Source organism: Podarcis pityusensis (genome assembly GCF_964106645.2).
Source record: "Podarcis pityusensis genome assembly, chromosome: 1".
Taxonomy (NCBI): domain Eukaryota; kingdom Metazoa; phylum Chordata; class Lepidosauria; order Squamata; family Lacertidae; genus Podarcis; species Podarcis pityusensis.
The window spans coordinates 122,129,008-122,148,323 of NC_138028.1; the positions used below are offsets into that span (position 1 = coordinate 122,129,008).

At 45.4% G+C, this 19,316-nt stretch overlaps 1 protein-coding gene and 1 long non-coding RNA gene across 5 annotated transcripts in view; one reads left to right on the top strand and one right to left on the bottom strand.

Annotated features, from left to right (window-relative positions):
• Positions 1 to 4,005: 4,005 nt before the first annotated feature.
• Positions 4,006 to 12,477, bottom strand: LOC308458686. Its single transcript, XR_013977620.1, has 2 exons — positions 12,424 to 12,477; positions 4,006 to 4,646 (listed from the first exon to the last, which is right to left on the bottom strand). It is a non-coding gene; the product is annotated as an uncharacterized lncRNA (long non-coding RNA).
• A 1,427-nt stretch (positions 12,478 to 13,904) lies between these two features.
• MFSD6 (major facilitator superfamily domain containing 6) overlaps positions 13,905 to 19,316 on the top strand; it is a 42,794-nt gene continuing 37,382 nt past the window's right edge. For 2 of the 4 annotated variants that reach the window (XM_081023945.1, XM_081023946.1), the window contains exon 1: positions 13,905 to 14,252. The gene's annotated coding sequence lies outside the window, so the exon portion shown is untranslated. Of the gene's footprint in view, positions 14,253 to 19,079; positions 19,195 to 19,316 lie in introns of those variants that run through there. The other 2 variants (XM_081023943.1, XM_081023944.1) reach the window with 2 other exon arrangements.

The window sequence follows — 19,316 nt, forward strand, 5'->3', positions numbered from 1 at the left end:
TTCCAAAGAAGGTTCGCAAACCAGAAGACTCACTTCCGGGTTTGCGGCATTCAGAAGCCAAAACATTTGAATAGCAAGGCGTTCGTCAGCCAAGGTACGACTGTATTGGCACTGAAATTATGTCAAAGGACGTAGTCCTGTTTCTTTCCCACTGAGAGTCAAATGTGTTTTTGTAGGAACAAAGGAACAGCAGCCCACCTTCTAGCTATAATTCAGCAACCTAATTTAAAAAGTTAGGTCAGGGGGAAAACACGCTTAACCCAAAATAGCCTGTTTCTGCCTTGTTTACATTTTGTCTGTCTGGAGCGTTTTCATTTCAGTAACTAGCTAGACAGGTTCTAAAGTTGCATTGTATTCTGGAAATAGGATCTTTTCTGATGGTATCTAGGATTAGCACAATTGCTGAAATGGTTAGGGAAACAGGTGCCCTAAAACGAAGCCCCAACTTAAAAACAGGGTTGCCAACCTTTTCTCTGCTGAGCTGCTGGGCCTTTTAACAGCTTTCCAGCAATTCATCTGTTTTTATCCTCTATGGGATTAAATGCAATCTTTACATTCCTTTATATTCAGCTTTTTTTTGGAATGTGAAACAAATGGAGGCGGGAATCCAGTTTTCCAATTATTGTGCCCAAATTGTCCTTATTCCACTGCCCCATAAATTTATGTTATTTCTGATTTAATGTTAGTAATAACCCATGTGCCCTCAAAATACTCCTCCTTAATCTGGGTTTCAAAATAATTTGTTGTTTGAGTCCTGTTCACTTGCAGAATCCCGTTTGTCACAATGTCTCCTTTACAATACGTTTTCCTTTAAAATATTTGAAAGAGATGTATTCCTTTGCCTCCAGTCATTGTGTTGTTACCTGTCCTGAGCCCGGTTCTGGCCAGGGAAGGCGGGATATAAATAAAATTTATTATTATTGTTATGATTATCATTATTATTATTAAATCGTATGCCCTTACAGTTGACAAATTCTTCCCCTTTTCAAAGTTCTACCCATGTTTCTAAATTTCGCTTATGCCAGCCACTCATCTATATTCCTAGATACTGGATAGATTCAATGGGAAAATCATTCCTGGTTACAAAAATAAATAAATGAATGACAAGTGATTCTTTTTTTTAATAGCACAGCAGCCCTGCCAGGGGAAAAAGGTGGCAGCCAAACCTAACAGTTAAAACACTTAAGTGATAGATTTTAACCAGTGAAATTTTTGCTGTCTGCTCAACACATGTTTAAAGCACATTCCTGGTACAGGAATTTTACCAGGAAAAGGTAAAAAGGAATCCTGGACGGTTAAGCCCAATCAAAGGCGACTATGGGGTTGTGGCTCTCATCTCGCTTTTCAGGCCAAGGGAGCATGGCGTTTGTCCACAGATATCTTTGTGGGTCATGTGGCCAGCATGACTAAACCGCTTCTGGTGCAATGGGACACCGTGACGGAAACAAGAGTGCATGGAAATGCCATTTACCTACCCACCACAGTGATACCTATTTATCTACTTGCACTGGTGTGCTTTCGAACTGCTAGGTTGGCAGGAGCTGGGACAGAGCAACGGAAGCTCACTGTGTTGCGGGGATTTGAACCGCCGACCTTCTGATTGTCAAGCCCAAGAGGCTCAGTGGTTTAGAGTACAGTGCCACCTGCGTCCCAGATCAGGACAGCCTGCTCATCAATGTTTGCTCCAGGTTTTGGGCAGCCCTTGGGCAAGACCCCCTCCATAGCCCTTTGCCCTTGGGTGAGTCTGCCTCCTCCTCACTGCCCTTGTCACTTGCTACTGGCTCATTATCACTCCCACTGGCTTACTTGCCAGGCAGGAAGTGGCACCTACTGATCTTCCTTCGCATTGCCACTGTTGTCTCGGATAGAGAGCTAAGGAGCAGGAGGAGCAGGTCCAGGGTGGTGCGATCCCTGGGAGATGCCCAGCCATCTGACCTTTGATGCTGGTCCTGCTGCCCATTTTTTCAAGTGGAAGAGGAAGGTGTCCTCAAGTTTCTTAAGAAGGAAAAATCCTTAATGGCTTCAGTGCCTCTTTGTGGTGCAAGATGGACTTTTGTAATCATTGTGAAGGCATTTTGAAGAACTCCAGTTTAAATAATTGCTGGTTTATATGATGTGGATCAGGCAAATGAACTGGCAAATGCTTATTCCTCCCACGAACATGTCCATTTCCCCCCCCAGTGTTTCTGCCCACTAGCTACCAAACCAAAAGTAACTGAGACTGCAGTCCCACCTCCTCCACTTACCAGGAAGTAAGCCTCATCGTTAAACTCAATGGGAATGACTTATTGAGGATCCAAGCACTGGATTGCACTGTGAGTCATTCATTGATGTCATAATCAGAGGTTCGTGGCAACTCTCAGTTTGCTTCTATAATTATAAACCGGGACATCCATTAAAGATTTAATCAATAAGACCGAATTAATATTTCAAAAGGCATTTTCTGCTTTTGACACCAGGAAGCTTGCATTCTGAAGCCGTATCTACAAGTTTATATCATATAGAATTGTAGAGGTGGAAGGGACCTTGAGGACCATGTAGTCCAAAACCCTGCAATGCAGGAATATGCAGCTGTCTCATACAAGGATCGAATCTGAATTTCAGACTTCTCTAAGGACCAAACGATGCGCAGCCTTAGCGATCTGTGACAGATTTCGTGGCTTTGTAAAAAAGCAACCTGCTATAGCAGAGGACAAGTTGGAGGACTGGGAGTGTGTGGTGCAGCTCTTTAACCCTTTCCCTGCTGAAATAGCTCCCCTGAAGCTGCTGCTTAATTTAGTCCCACCCCCACAATAGCTTTTGGGGGAGAACAGTAGTTATTGGAAGCTGAGCCAAAGAGAACTAAACACCGGTACCAAACTACAACTCCATGGATCATTTGGAGGAAGCAACGCCTGGGCTAATCATAGCAGCTTAAGGGGGGATTTTGATGTGGAAAGGGTTAAACACCCTCTTTCTACACCACAGATTTCCACACCATTTACCTTCCCGCCGGAGCAGTACCTATTTATCTACTTGCATTGGTGTGCTTTCGAACTGCTAGGTTGGCAGGAGCTGGGACAGAGCAATGGGTGCTAACCCCGTTGCGGGGATTCAAACTGCTGACCTTCTGATCAGCAAGCCCAAGAGGCTCAGAGGTTTAGACCACAGTGCCACCTGCTAATTTAATGCCAATGGCATGAATAATGAACAGGACTGATTTGAGCTAAATGAAGTAGAGCACAGTCTGCTACGTAGTTCTACCAACACACACCAGCTCTGACCCCTGGCCACCTTCCCACAGCCTTCCTCCTGAGCCTCTCTTGCATGGAAATACACAGCAGCTGGTAAGAGAAACTAAAGAGAAACGGCAAAGAGGGACTGCAGTGAGAAAAGCCAGGAGTAGAATTCTTCCAGTTTACACACACCATACATTTAAAGCACATTCAAACCACACCCTCCCGCCCCCAAATAATGGGAACTGTATTTTAAGAGTAGTGTCGAATTCTTTAGCTCTGTATAGCTCTGTAAACTGCAGTTCCCATGATTTTTTGGAGGAAGCAATGTGCTTTAAATGTATGGCATCTACACAGCTAAGTCACCTTTCTGTATGATGAAAATATGTTTACTGAAGTGTAGGTGGGTTCCCATGAGGCAAGACACAGTGATAACAGCAAGAACCTTTATTGAACTGCATAACTGGGAAACAGGGGCAAAGCAACTGCTTATATACATTCCTGAAAGCCTGGGCCACTCCCACTCCCAACATGACTGGCTGTCTAAACTTCCAAGCTGCAAATCACAACTCAGAGTTCAAGGACCAATGGCAGAGGCCCAAATCCTAAAATGTTCTGTGATTGGACATCATGTATCGAATTGGAACACAGGAGCTCAGAATCCTTAGTCCAGACTCAAGCTCAGGCAAACACAAACCACTGAATACATGACATTTACAATGGGCAAAACGATATCCTTTATGTGGCGTTTAATCGTCCGAGTTTGGTACAACCCAGTTCTTTATTAAACAAAATAACAACCGGCCTTCATATTTCACTAACATTTGAAGCATCTGAAGATTTACAGAATGCCATCACCTTGACTACTACAATTCCCCCCCCCCCCCCAGCCATCCTTGTTGCAGAGCCATCTCCTCACATTTACAAAGGATAGATATATTTCAGGTTCCGGTGGAGGAATTAACAATTGTATTGTCCGCCTCACGGGACATATGGGCTTCTATGTGAGCACCGCCCTTGGTAGCTGATGCTGTGTGAGCACAACCTACAGTTGTGTAGCACAGCTTTCATTTGACGTACCACCCAGTATTACAAAGCCACTTCCTATCCAGGAAAACAAAGCTTATTTTCTGCTTCTCACAGCACCACCCAACATCCTAGGCAAAGAACCGGCAACCACCCTTCCTTGGCAACCAAGCCGCTCCCAACGTTTATTTAGTAAGGGTGGATGTCTCTGCCTTGCTACACAAATAGAGCGAACTCTGCCCTTCCTCAGAGACAAATTCCAGAAGGACTAGTCTGTAGCAGCAAAGAGAGTGAGTCTAGTCATATCTTTAAGGACCAACTGGTACTCCTCTGTATATTGTGCTATGACGTTTTGCAACTACTTCCACCGATGGACTGAGAAGATGGTGTCTGAGTGCCCATGGGCTGAGATTACAGTGGGAGAAAAAGCAAGTTAAGAGGTGTTTTATCTTCCGGTGTGCATGGGTGGTGCTGTGGTCTAAACCCCTGAGTCTCTTGGGCTTGCCAATCATAAGGTCGGTTGTTTGAATCCGTGCGACAGAGTGAGCTCCCATGGCTCTCCCCCAGCTCCTGCCAACCTAGCAGTTCGAAAGCGCACCAGTGCAAGTAGATAAACAGATAAACATTGCATTAAGCAATTGTTATCTCACACGTTCCAGTGCATTTTCCTGTCACTTTCCTTATTGCAAAAGTCTGGGGTGAATTGGGTGAGGGTTGTTGTTGTTGTGCAAGAGCTCCAAATCGGTTTTAATTGCACAACTTGAATTTGCCAGTGTGCGGCTGAATCCCATCCAAAAACAGCAATAGTCTTGAAGCACTGTAAAAAGGAAACTAAAAAAAACCCAAAAACATTATTTTTGTAGCATTGCTTTGAAAAAAATGTTATCCACAGAAGGACTTGTGAGAAGCAACATGATTAATTAAATAAGAATGTTTTACACATTACTGTCTTAAAATGCAGGTGGGTCTATCATTTTCTCAATTCGAATCAAAGCTGGTTTCGGGGGAAATGCAGAAAAATGTAGTATTTCCTCCTAAGAAACAACAAGATAGATATGGAGTGTGGTCAACATTGTGCACATGCCTCTTCCCAAACCAGTAGCGGGGATATGCTAGTAAATGGGAGTGTTTTCATTGAAGTGAGAACAAATGAGATTGAAAAAACACTTTTTTATTAGTATTGAACGAGGAGCAGGGGAAAATGCAGGGAGAGGAGCAACTCCATGGTTATTTATAACAAATTGGGAAAAAAATGTTTAAAAACACCTTTCCAAAAAAAACCAGAGTCCTTTTTCTTGGGGATAATTCAGATGGAAATTCCCAGGTGTCAAAAAAGGTTATTTATGTATGCCACTATGGCGGCCCGTGTTTTGTCAGCCCAAAAATAGAAAACGAGCGAGGTCCCGACCAAAGAAGAATGGCAACTTAAACTGATGGAATAGGGAAAAGGTAAAGGTAAAGGACCCCTGGACGGTTAAGTCCAGTCAAAGGCAACTATGGGGTTGTGGCACTCATCTCGCTTTCAGGCCGAGGGAGCCGGCGTTTGTCCACAGACAGCTTTCCAGGTCATGTGGCCAGCATGACTAAACCACTTCTGGCGCAACGGAACACCGTGATGGAAACCAGAGCACACAGAAACACCATTCACTTTCCCACCAGAGCGGTACCTATTTTTCTACTTGCACTGGTGTGCTTTCAGATTGCTAGGTTGGCAGGAGCTGGGACAGAGCAACAGGAGCTCACCCCGTTGAGGGGATTCGAACCGCCGATCTTCTGATCGGCAAGCCCATGAGGCTCAGTGGTTTAGACCACAGCAGCTTGTGGATCTAATTTATAGAATAAGAGAAGAAGAAGAACATACATTAAAAGAAGACTGGGAAATGTTTATTGAATATATGGGGGGGGGGATTGTGTACACTTGAAAACGTTGGCAGCATCAAGATAAATTCAACAGTGTAAATAAGTTTTGATGGAAGTAATAATGGAACACTGAATGGTTTAGTTTATGTAAAATATGTAGGGATTTATGCCATGCAAAATGAACCATGGAAAGGGAAGAAGGGAAGTCATTGATATTTTAAGGTTGTTTAAATGAATTTTCTAAATTGTGAAACAGAAAATTTAATACAAATTATTATTTAAAAAAATACAAAAACCCATGGGGGGCTACTGTTGGAATTCTGCCTGGGTCAGAGGAATGTGCCACAGCGTAGGCACCGGCAGATATTCCTGTCGACCTCCCCGCGTCTCCCAACCTCTGCTGATAAGCAGGCGAGGTCCGGCGATTCTTCTCAGATGTATGAGAGGAACACACCGTTCTTCCTCTCTCCCCTTTGGTGTCCCCAGGGAGGGGAAAGAAGCAGACAGAAAACTATTTACATCATTTATTTCTGCCTCTTACATCAGTACAGAGAATCATGTCTGCACTCAACAACAGCAAGAAGAAAACTCCTCCCAAGTACATCCAGTACGGGTCATATGACACACACACACTGAGCTAACATCCGGTGCTCAGTACAGAATGGACTGCCCCTTTGTTCCCATGGCAACAGTCACAAACATCCTGTCTGGCTTTCCAGCCACAAGCAGCTGGCTGAGCTGCTAGAGCCTTTGCTTGCTGCAGCATTGGTGCTTTATGGTAACATACTCCCCCTAAAGTATCAATGTGTGCTGCGAGCAAAGCGTCATCCAGAGAAGAAAACAAACAGTTGTTATATTTATAACATTCCCCTGTTGTTTCAGTTCCACCCTTGGAACTACCCGCCACTGGTTTAACCAATGTACCTCTCTGGTTGTGTGACTTCGCATTACCTCGGTTAACAACTCTCTGTTGTGCCTTTGTCTCTGACTCAGACACAGCTTCAATCTGTCCTTGGTCGTTTACAATAGCAACATATGCAAGGTTAGCAAACTCCTTTGAATACCTCTTGGGTGGTACACCCTTCGTTGCTCTCTCAGACCTACGTATGAGGTTCTGATCCTCTGTGCTCACTGGTTCATCCTCCTCTTCTGAGGGTCTAGTCATTATGTGAGATTTCCTCTCAATGACTGTGACAACTGAGCTGTCTGAGCTATCGCTGTCATCATCAGTACTACTGAACTCAATAAGATCAAACTCATCATCATCATCATCATCAGAATCGTTTCCTGTGGGAAATGTCTGTTCTACAACCCGCTCTTGCTCTGGAGCACTCTCTAGGAACTTTGTGAGAATCACCTGACCAGATTCAGACAAAATTACTCTGTAGAGACCCTTTTCATAACCCACAAAAATGCCTCTGGCATTCTTTACTCCACCTGGAGCTTCTGTTCTCACATGAGACCCGAAAACCTTAAAATAGGCAACAGAAGGTTTTCTATTGAACAGCTTCTCAAAAGGAGAACATCCCAACTCTGTTGAGACTTTTCTCAGCCACACATGAAGATAGGACGCTAGCGATTCGGCCCAATATTCATGTGGCAAATGTGAACTCAGCAATTGCGCATTCATCCCCTTTTGCAATTCTTTGTTCACTTTTACACAGACCCCCCTGTTCCACGCTTCTTGCGAAACTGCCACTTTGTGGTCTATCCCTTTTCCATCCAGGAACTTCTGAAACTTCTGTAACAGAAAAATTTGCTTCTCATCTGTGAAAAGACAATCAATGTTAGCATCATGCATACTTTTAACCTTGTCACAAAACTCCTGAAACTTTTCTAAAGTTTCTTGCGGTTTCTCCATCATATAAACCCAAGAATAATTAGTGAAACAATCCACACACAAAAGGTAAAATCGTGCACCGCCTCTAGATGGTTCTAGAGGACCAATCACATCAGCATACACCCGCTGAAATGCTCTGTCGACCTTCTTGGTCTTAGTCACCTTCCTGGTGCTCACACTGGTCACACCTGCGAGAGAGATTTCGTTAGAAACATCAGAATTACATTTCATGTAATCACTTTGATCAAAAGTCAACAAATACAGTCCATCTTTCTCTTTGGCAGTAAGAAACAGTTCTCCATCTTTGTAGATCTTGCAGCTTTTAGCATCATAGGACAGTTTCAGTCCTTTCTTTGCAATCTGCGACACGCTCAGCAGATTAAATTTCAGTTCTGGAACCAGGTAAACATTGCTTATAGTCAAGTTCAGACTCTCAAGATACACAGTCCCAATTCCAGTCGCTTCCAACTCCTGACCGTTGGCCTGTTTCACAGTGAAGCTTTGCTTCTTCAACGTCGAAAACAGTCCTCTGTGCGGGCATAAATGTACCGTTGCGCCCGTGTCAATTATGAACGAGTTCCCAACATCTGGCGTGGTTCCTTTCGCCATCATAGCCTTTGCAGGTTTCACCCGGCACTTGGTACGGCTTTTGCCTGACGCCTGAGGCTTCGTAGAGCTGCTCTTTGCTCCTCTTGACTGGCGCGGCTTCTTACAGTTTCGCTGTAGATGCCCAGTCTGTCCACAATTGTAGCATCGGACAGTACTCAATGCTACTCCATGCTCTCCAGTAGCATCAGCAGTGGGGGAATTAGAACTCTGTTCTTCCCTCCCCCTGTCTTTTTCTCCCAGTGCAGCAAGTCTGTCGTGTTCATTCAGGACCACAGCACACACTCTCTCCGCGGTCAGCTGCGCGGCCGGTAGGGAACCAAGCTGACTGGCAACAACCTTGTAGGTGCGGCTAAGGCTGTTTATCATCATGAAGCAAAACACTTCCTCCTGAAGACGGAAATTGCGTTCCACCATCTGTTGACGCAGAAACTTCATTTCTGTCAGGTGCGCTTGAACATCTCCATCAGGCGCAAGTCTCAGATTGGTCAATTTCTCAAAATACAGCAACGCTGAAGAACCAGCATCTCTCTGATGCGTTGTACGCAGCGTGTCCCATACCTCTTTCGCATTTTCTAAATGCTGAACATGCACCAACTGATCATCTGAGACACACAGAATTATAGCAGTCCTGGCCCTTACATTCTGTGACTCCCAACCTCTGGTTGGTGCTGCAGGGATGGGGTTTTCAATTACATCAAAAAGCCTCTGATTCTGCAGCAGGGCCTTCATCTTTACAGACCAAGATGAATAATTGTCATTGGTTAAGGGAGGAGGGCAAGGCAAACCTCCCCCTTTCTTGGCATCCATCTTGAAGCCAAGCCTCCAGCTCACAATGTCAAACAAACTGTGAAATCCAACAGTTGTTTTTTCCTTTCTCACGCAGCAAACTGCAGCAAACTGCAAATTGTTTACGCTCTTTGCACCTGGCAGCTAAACGCAGGCTGCTATTGAAAAGTCCCTTCCAAGAGCTCGTAAACTTGTAGCCGAAACATTCTCTGATTTTGTTTCGCTTTCCCAGGCTCACTGTCCAGCTCCTCTGCCAGTAACTTTCCGTTACCTAGCAACAATGCATTTCAATGGGACTTCTTATCTACCACAAATATTTGTGGAATGCAGGCTTCAGCCTTCAAGCTGCAGGCCTCTTCTCCCGGAGCTCTTGTTTTCTTTGAAACGCAGCTCCGTGAACCAGGGAATTAATCTTCCTGCGTTCACACTTTTAGCCCGAAATGCAGCATACCTTGAACTTTGTTGCTCTGGAAAACACCTCTTCTTTCCATCAGCTGTCTGTGGAGCCTCTGGCTTCTGTCAGACGCTTGCCTTCCTCCTTGGAGCAGAGGAGGACAATCCACCAGCCTCTCATGCAGATGTCCGATGAATCGCAACCATCCTCTGCTACCACTGTTGGAATTCTGCCTGGGTCAGAGGAATGTGCCACAGCGTAGGCACCGGCAGATATTCCTGTCGACCTCCCCGCGTCTCCCAACCTCTGCTGATAAGCAGGCGAGGTCCGGCGATTCTTCTCAGATGTATGAGAGGAACACACCGTTCTTCCTCTCTCCCCTTTGGTGTCCCCAGGGAGGGGAAAGAAGCAGACAGAAAACTATTTACATCATTTATTTCTGCCTCTTACATCAGTACAGAGAATCATGTCTGCACTCAACAACAGCAAGAAGAAAACTCCTCCCAAGTACATCCAGTACGGGTCATATGACACACACACACTGAGCTAACATCCGGTGCTCAGTACAGAATGGACTGCCCCTTTGTTCCCATGGCAACAGTCACAAACATCCTGTCTGGCTTTCCAGCCACAAGCAGCTGGCTGAGCTGCTAGAGCCTTTGCTTGCTGCAGCATTGGTGCTTTATGGTAACAGCTACTAGGGGGCGCATTGGAAGATGGCCGACAATACCATCTCTCCGACCCACACGGGGTAATTAAGAGGCTGTTATGGGAGTAGGCAGCCTCCCTTGTTGCCCCAAGGAAATGGGGAACATTGCCCTTGCCTGCTGTGCCCATAAATCACCCCCTAATTCGAAAGAAGGGGGTGAGGGCCCTAGGCAGAATGCCCCCGTGTGGACATCGGCTCTCCTGGACGCTGTCTCTGATCGCGCACTAGTTGCAGCAATTTGGAATAATTAATTACAAAAGAAGCAAATGCACATATTTCAAGGAAGAAGGGGAGTGAAGTCTGCTAATTTAAGTGACCTCTGCGAAAGAAGACGACGGGCTGGAGAAACAGCAATATTTTACGATGAAGATACACCAAAGGCTGGGTATGTTGACAACGGGGCTGAATGGGGGGGGAAAACCTTTTTTACTTTCCTTCTATGTGATTTACAAGAACCCCTCCTCATTAGAACCGTCGGTTGAACTGACCCAAGCAGGATGATTAAGGTCTGTGTGGAGATAAACTTTAACCAAAAGTATGCTTTATGGAGACCGAGAAGCAATAAGAGCTTTTGGGAATGGCGCAGCAATTAATTCGGAGTCGCCATCTTGCCAAAGGATTTATAGCCGGGAGGAAGAATGGATTTGTTTTCAGACTGCATTTCTAGTGAATCTCCTCAGAGGTTTTGAAAAAGGAGGCAGATTAATGACGCTACGACTGTTTTGATGTATGGAAGTGATGTTATATGGAAAACATCTGGATATAGCTACTGGATAAAAAAAATAATATCCACGCAGGATTACAAACTGTTCTAACCAGCTTGCGGAGACTATCAGAGGTCACAAAGAGAAAGGAGAAATATATGAAAATAACAACAAGAGATGTGGAAAAATAATAAGAAAGGACTGGATTATCCTGTGAACATCATAAGGTTAGATTTGTGGACATTAAAACAGCAGTAAGAAGCAAGAAGTTGATTGGATCCCTTCGGAACTTGAAATATGGGTACCCCCCCAAAAAATTTAAAATTCGGCTGTGTAATTTGGAATTTATGTAATTTGGTTTGATTTGATGTGATTGGTCGGTTAATAAAAAATTATTCTTAAAAATAATAATACTACAAAAACCCTATGGTTGTGAGCATCAGTTCCCTAAAATGGTTCAAAAGTGGAAGAAATAATAATAATAATGGGAATAAAATGGGGGATCCAAACATTCCTCCATGCCACCTGCTTTCATCATTCCAGCCACAGGGAAATGGGCAGGCTGTAGCCAGTAATCTGAAGCTGTATCCAATCAAGACTGATATATTCTGGGTGGGTGGTTCGTCTGTCTAAGCACGTGGTGTTCATTCTACGCTACATAGGACTACATAGGACTACACAGAATAGATCTGCAGCTTGGGAGCAGGTGTGAGTTGATTCATTTTTTTGTTACCAGAAGCCTTGAATGCAAACATTCAGTAAACAGAACCTGGAAGCTATGTGCCTGGATTTTTTTCTCACTTAATGATACCACTCGGGCACCTTGTGCTTCTAATTATCAGCCAACTGTCATTACCTCTCCAACGTGATCACACACACCATGTGCAGCTTGGAAGCTTCAGGGGAAAGTCTGTCTTGGCTATCTCATCCCGCCAACTTCTAGCCATGCAAGGTGGGAAGGGAAACGATTGCCCCCCACCCCTTCTTCCCTCGCACTGCCTTCCTGATAAGGATTTCCCCTCTGTCTGTAATTAAGTCAGAAAAAATGTAGATACGTAGCTGTATGCTGCCTATCAAATAAGTGTTTACTTTGGGCCTTAGCTGCATCCCCACTTGGACAAACGTAGCCTGGGGTTAGCTATCTGGGCTTGGTAACCTCCAAATTAGACTACTGTAGTACACTATTGTGAGGCTGCCTTTGAAAACAGTTCAGAAACTTCATTTACTACGGAACACAACTGTTAGATTAACTGAGGGGCTCTGTGTATTAAACATGTTACCTCTGTACTATGCCGACAGCTCCCAGTCCTTTTCTCAGTCCAATGCGAAGTACTAAAAAAAAAAGAGCAACATTTAAATTACCATGTGTTGAGATTCTTGCATTGCAGGGGGTTGGACTAGATGACCCCTGGGAAACCTTCCAACTCTACAATTCTATGATTCTACTTATGGTTTAAGGGACACGGGTGGCGCTGTGGGTTAAACCACAGAGCCTAGGACTTGCCGATCAGAAGGTCGGCGGTTCGAATCTCCGTGACGGGGTGAGCTCCCGTTGTTCGGTCCCTGCTCCTGCCAACCTAGCAGTTTGAAAGCATGTCAAAGTGCAAGTAGATAAAAAGGTACCGCTCCGGCGGGAAGGTAAACGGCGTTTCCGTGCGCTGCTCTGGTTCGCCAGAAGCGGCTTAGTCATGCTGGCCACATGACCTGGAAGCTGTATGCTGGCTCCCTCGGCCAGTAAAGCGAAATGAGTGCCGCAACCCCAGAGTCGGCCACGACTGGACCTAACGGTCAGGGGTCCCTTTACCTTTACTCATGGTTTAGCTCAGGTTAGGATGCTCAAAGACCCATCTATTTCTACACATTAAGACCTTCCGTGGGGAGGGGCTAATGTATCTGAGAAATGTTGCCAGTGGAGTTCCTCCTTAGTGGTGGCCCCCCACTTATGGAATGAATTCCACAGAAAAACTCACTTTATTGTCTTTTTGAGGCCTTGCAGCTTTTGTAATTCCACAAACCTCCAAGTTTATATCTTTTAGTAAAAAACTGCTGCAAAACAGTTAAAAAAACTGTTTCTGTTTCTCTTTTCCTTTCATTTACATCTCACCATGCTTAGTGCATTATGTACTTTTTGAACTTTCAATAAAGATGTTTAAAAAAAAATACTGGGTTGTTGTTTTTTAAAGTTCAGTACTCCACAATACCTTTAGAAAGAAAGCATACTTTTTTTACGTATCTGAAGGGCTGCAAACACCCATCAGCTCTCGCTTTCTCTCCCGTGGGTCACTTGCCGAGTCGGACTATGTTGTCAGTCATGACAACAAGCAAAGCTTTATAAACCAGTGTGGAGATGTGATACCTTCAAAGAAGGCCTTGTGCATGTTTAAGTTAAATTTCATAAAAATTGGGATTTGGAAAACCGTTAAAAGAACATGCAATGAAATTCAACCAAGGGGAAGCGAGGAAGTCACTTAACAAAGTTAATAACTGTAATTTTCAATAAGGCTATGATTTATGTTTGTTTGTCTTGTGTGTTTTGTTTGTTTATAATATTGTGAAAACTAATAAAAGAATTTTTTGGGGAAAAGAAGGCCTTGTGTATGAAATTGGATGGATGAAAAATATTATAAACACCCGGAAAAGGCGAAGAAGAAGAAGGAGCCGCTAGACTCTAGACTAGAGGAAGGTAAGGAAGAGCGGCAGGAGGAGGAAAAGCTGCGCAAGGAAGAGGCGCGGCGCGGCGAAGGCGGAGCGCTGCTGGGCTGCACCTGGCGCGCCTTTTCCTCCCCGGCGGGTCCCCCGAGAGACGGGCGGACGAGGCGGTGCTCCGGCAGCCGGCGAAGCCTCCTCCTCCTCCAGCATCAGCGTGCAGCAGCCCGGGGAGGCGGGCCCTGCAGGGCGCCGGTGTTCTGGGGCGCGACCGGGGTCAGCCAGCCAGCCAGCCAGACGCGCCGAGGCGAGCAGGAGATGGTGCGCCACGCTCGCCATCCGCCGCCGTCCAGCAACAGCAGCACTCGAGGCGCCGACGCGAGGGCTGCCAGGGCCGTCGCCGCCGCCCCAACCCCCAGCTGCAGTCGCCTAGCGAGCCTAGCGCCCCCCTCGCGGAGCCGAGGTGAGTCTCTGCCTCCGCGCGCCCTTCCCCGCCTCTCCGCCTCCTCTTCCCCGGCCAAGGCGAGCGCGGAGAGGCGCGCGCTGCCCTCGCGCCTTGCGGAGAAGGAACAAAAGGCTGAGAGAAGGGCTGGCGGGTGGAGCTGCTCCCCAGCTGCTGCTGCTGCTGCTGCTATTATTATTATTATTATTATTATTATTATTATTATTATTATTAGAACGGCAGAGGCGTGACGTCGAGGAACCCGAATCAATCTCTCTCTCTCTCCGCGTGTGAAAGAGAAATAGTAATCTGGGGAGGCCATCCCATCCCATAAGGGACCCCTGGCAAACTCTAGGGTGGGCTCCTTCTGTGGGTTTGGAACATAGGTGCCATCGCAACGCCGAAGATTGTGGATGCCTGCAACTTTGCCCATTGACTTTTTTTTGGGGTGGAGGTGCCAAGTCCCCACAAATATATTATTGTGGGTGCCGGAGCACCCACGGCCCCCTGGAGTTGGCTCTTGTGGTTTATTATTATTATTATTATTATTATTATTATTATTGGAATGGCAGAGGCGTGGCCTGGAGGAACCCGAATGTGTATGTGTCTCTCTCCGCGTGAAAGAGAAATACTGTAGTAATCTGGGGAGGCCATACCTTCCAATAAGGGACCCCGGCAAACTCTAGGACGGGCTCCTTTTTGTTTTGTTTTGTTATTTTGACAAAGTAATAATAATATAAAAATAAAAATGTACACCCCCACCCCTAAGAGACCATTCCATTGGAGCTATCCAACCTCCCAAAATTTCAACACCTTTTGATGGTTTGACCCCTTTCCCTTTTAACAGTACAAAATTCTACAAACACCTTCCATATCTCCTCAAAATTGTTACTTCTGCATAGTCCGGGTGGGCTCCTTCTGTGGATTTGGAACATAGGTGCCACCCCATGCTGAAGATTGTGGATGCCTGCAACTTTTCCCATTGACTTTTTTTTGGGGGGGGGGGGGGAGGTTCCCAGTCCCCACAAATATATTATTGTGGTGAAGCACCCACAGCCCCCTGGAGTTGCCTCCTGTGGTTTGAAAGGAAGGTGGGTGCATAGGAGCCAGCCCCTAAGGCCTGAGAGGTCTTTGCCCCCCCCTAAAATATCTGAGGGGGCCAGCCTCCCCAAAGTTAATGGCCATTCCCGTTCAAATAGGTTGCATGCACTGTGTCATGTGATTGATTATGTGGGGCAGGGCTTACCTGGGTATCCCCAATATTTTATTAAAGTTGGCACCCCTGGGGGGGGTGTCTGTGATGGGTGTTTGTGACATTATTTAAGTTCCTTAGAAAATAATTTGACGTGCGTTGAAATCCTCATTATATGTGCTGGGAACGCAGCACAGGGCAGAGTGGTTGAATTCACAGGCACAGACATACACGGGAGTTAATAAGCTCCTGTCAATGGCTCAAGCCTGCCCACTGTCTCCTCAGAAGGAAAACTCATCCGAGTGCTGTGGGACCTGCCTCCAGGTCAAGTGTGTACAGTCCTGGCGTTACGCTCTACGTACAGTTTGTGTTCTCATTTTGTCTTTTTCCATTGTGAACCGCCCTGTGATCTTTGGATGAAGGGAGGTATGCAAATAATAATAATAATAATAATAATAATAATAATAATGACAATGCAAGCTCTATGTTCCTGAATTTTGGCTTATTGCTCCTGCTGCTGTTATCCTTGGCCCTCTGCTTCTGTGTTAAGTGCTTAAGTTTTAAGTGCATTGGGAGAGAGAATTGAAAAAACAAAACATTAAATGAGTACCAAAATTAAATTATTTAACAAGAGGATCAGACTGGCATCATTTCCCACTGCTCCACCAGGTCCTCTGGATGTTTGAGGGACAGCGGGGCTGTTAATAAACCCGACTCCTGTTTGTTTTTGTGATGTGCCAGGGAGCCGGCGTTTTCCTGCCGGGGACTTCCGCAAATGTAATTGCCAGTGGAAAGAGAAAACATTGCAAAAGCAACTGGGCGGTTGTTAACATGGGAAGAGAGGGCTGCTTAGAGAGAGGCAGCCAATCGTGCGCTTGCATTTACTAAAACGAAACAACATCTCTCTGTGTGTCATCCTTGCTGTTACCGGTGTCATTTGCAAAAGTGGTGTTGTTGCTTGTAAAAGCAGCTAAAATATCGGAGGGCTTTTGTGCACAAAGGTAAAACACTTTCATGGGACTTTGCCTGCATTCTCACTATCGCACTCACCCACCTTAGTTTTATTTTAGCTGCATAATAGCCACTGTAGCATTTTTTATTGCCGCAACGTTCAAATAGGTCGGCCCTAATGAGTTTTATTTTTAACAAGCTGAATGGCTTCCTCCCTGCCCCTCAGCAGGGCATCAGAAGTCAATAGGTTAGAGTCATTTGTGAGTGTTTTGAAAACAAGCACATGAGGCTGAAAGGAGGTTGTATCTCTTTTAATTAACATAATCTTTTTAAAAAAATGATTAGGAAGACTGACCAAACTGGCCGTGTTAGTTCACATTTGTGAGTGTTGTGGTTCCAACTTCACTGAATTAGCATTTCAGTCCGGATGTTTGCCGAATAGTGTTTTTTTCTTGAAGGAGAGAGGCTGGAGACTGAGAATCTCTTTGTCATTACCTGTTGTATTGCAATTATGCGTTTGGGATAGGGGACCAAGCAAGCGCTGGGAATAGACAACACTAGGAAATTGGAATCCTAGCTATACCTAGAGAGTCGCAAGTCCCCCACCTGTGGCCTAAAGTTTTGAAGAGGAACGATGGACAGTTTTTCCGCCAAATATTATTCCTGAAGTAGCTACCACTCATCCTAGATTGCTGAAGGCTAAGGCCACCTCTGCACCCAGTTCGAAACTCCCATTGTTCTGGGTGCATTTTGCAACAGGGTATTTCATTAGTGCAAGCAGTTTCTGAGCTCTGGGCGCAGTGCTGCGCCTAAGATTTCAGATTAAAACTTCAGAGTGGAAGGAAAAGAGGACCCTTTTCTGCCTCCCCACTTCTAGCTACTCTCTGCTGACTGGAGAAGAGACCCTCTTAAGAATATTAGGGGGGACAGGGGAAGGACTAGACCATTTGAAAATGAACATAATATTTTAGCTGCAGTTCATTCATTTTTAGCTTGTTTTTTTTGTTATTTAAAAAAGCGCGCCTAGGCATTCTGCTGTTGCACCCGTAAGCTAGGTTTAAGGTGCCATTTAGCTCCTAGCTTTCGTATCTCAGTTTCTAACACTGTCTGGACCATTCAGTTAAAGTGCTCTGATGCAGTCCTGGCTTTCCCCCAAAAGAATTCTGGGAGATGTAGTTTTTTAGGAGTGCGGTGACTTGTTAGGAGAGTGCTGTTCCCTTCACAGCACTGCAATTTCCAGAGTGGTTTAACAATCGGCCCCTCTTCACAGGGAATTCAGGGAATTGTAGCTTGGTGAGGGAAACAGGGTGTTTCCTAACAGCCCAGGATGTGGTGGTGGGACAATGATATGTGATAAGAGGGAGAGGGATGGGAGGAGGTGTTGGAAGCTGAAGAGGGAACAGGGCTTAGTGAGTTCGGAGAGTCTGTGGCAGAGAAAAGTCCAGAATCAGAGGCAGAAGCTGAAGAGAGAGGAGAGAGGCCAAGAAGCAGAGATGAGTCAGGCTGGTGAAGAGTCATGGTGTCTTCCTTCCCTCTGATCTCCCAGAACCAGAAAAGGCATGAAAAGGGTGGAGGACAGGTTGGCTTCAAGCAGGCACAGTCTCTGATTGCTTGCAAAAAAGCCCTGGAGAGGAGGAAATTTAGACAGCTTTGGGCGGGGGGGGGGGGGGGGGGACTTTCAGTCTCAGCAACCGCTTCATGGGGGCAAGACCTACTAGGGATGAACTGCTGTGCTCATTAGGCATGACACTCCACCCAGTCTGTGCAAATCATGTTCTTGCTAATATACTCCAAATTGATCAGTGTGATTTGCTGCCAGCTGGCTTCTGACACTGGTTGGTCACTGTTGGAAACCGAATGCTGGTTTAAATTGCACCTGTAAATGGTTTAAAGGGATGCTTTTATTTCTGATCTACCTCTTTCGCACCCCTTCATAACGCGAGCCTTTCGCTGGGATTATGCTCTATGTTGTTGTTTAGGGTGGAAAATTTCCCTCAAGCTTTCTCTTCAACCCTTGGCAGTTTTGCATGCATAATTGTTCCATCCAGTCATGCTAGAGGCAGCGCCATTGGCTGTGTTGTAACGTCTAGGTATTTCCTAATGTGCAGGGAAGAGCTTTTCTTATCTTGATTTAGCTCGAAGCATTTCCTTAGGATGAAAACTGGTGGTTAAGAAAATAACCTAGTCCCACCTGCGAGTTCCCAGAAGTTTCTCACTTTAATTTCACACCAATGCTGTAAAATGCCGTGCGAAGCCAAGTGGGCTGCGAAAACAATCTAGCAGCAATATCGTAAAATATATCCAACCCGGTGTGACATATGTTGCATTTGTCACCAGGGATATTTCCTATATTCCAGTTCCTGTCTCTGGTTAAAATATTATTTTGTGCCACTTATAAACCCGTTTTTTTCTCTTTTTGAATAAAACAGAGAACCTTTTTTTAGAGAGAGATGCTTTTCCGAAATCTAGTTAGTAAATCTTCAACATTTATTCAGGCTGCAATCCTATACCCAGTTCCCTGAGAGTAGGCATGTTAATTGGTGACTGATATTTAATTTTAATTTTTTTTTTAAAAAAGTCATGACGTGAGTGCTGCTCATCATCTCATTTGTGGTTCATGTAGTTGGAGGTCAAGCTTGCCTAAGGGGCTGTTGACTTCATACCCCTGCCTTCAACCTGACAAGTCACCTGTACCCACTGACCAGAGGCAAAGGGGGGATGAGATGGTGGGCTGTGAGGTAATAATAGATGTCACAGTACTGGCCGATGGGCAAATCACTAAATTTCAGACACTGGTGGCTTGAAGAAGTCAAAGCTAAGGTAGGCTTTCATGAATCACTTAACTTGTGGATTTGTATGTGTTGCTAGAGAGACCCACATGGTTTCGCTAATGAATAGCAGTGCTTTTATAACGCAGACCGTTCGTAATGGCAGTTCAGATG